Source organism: Lupinus angustifolius, chromosome LG16, assembly GCF_001865875.1.
Source record: "Lupinus angustifolius cultivar Tanjil chromosome LG16, LupAngTanjil_v1.0, whole genome shotgun sequence".
In the NCBI taxonomy this organism is placed as follows: Eukaryota; Viridiplantae; Streptophyta; class Magnoliopsida; order Fabales; family Fabaceae; genus Lupinus; species Lupinus angustifolius.
Genome location: NC_032024.1, coordinates 6,113,982 through 6,114,644, shown reverse-complemented (window position 1 = coordinate 6,114,644; position 663 = coordinate 6,113,982).

Here is a 663-nt window from a genome sequence, read left to right as displayed (position 1 = left end):
TACTCTTAGTAGGCAGGATTGTCCTATGACTACTGAAGAAAAAGAATGCATGAATAGGGTACCATATGCGAGTGCAGTGGGAGCTATCATGTACACCATGACTTGTACAAGGCCCGATATCCCCTATGCACTGGTTGTAACTAGTCGATATCAAGCAAATCCAGGTGAGGAACATTGGAAAGTGGTTAAGACCATTCTTAAGTACTTAAGAAGGACTAAGGACAAATTCCTCATATATGGAGATTCTGAACTCAAGTTAAAGGGTTATGTCAATGCGAGTTTTCAGTCTGATAAGGATGACGCGAAATCAGTTTCTGGTTATGTCTTCACATTGAATGGAGGTGAAATAAGTTGGAAAAGTTCCAAACAAGATACAATAGCTTATTCAACTATTGAAGCAGAGTATATAACAGCAAGTGAAGCTGCTAAAGAAGCAGTTTGGATGAAGAAGTTCATAGCTGAACTTGGTGTAGTTCCTTCAATGGAAGGTCCAGTTATGTTATCGTGTGACAATAACGGAGCTATTGCTTAAGGATGGGAGCCTAGATCACACCAAAAGAATAAGCATGTCTTGCAAAAATATCACCCGATTAGAGAAATCATTGAACGTGGTGATGTTAAGCTACAAAAGATAGATGGTAAAGAGAATGTTGCAGACCCATT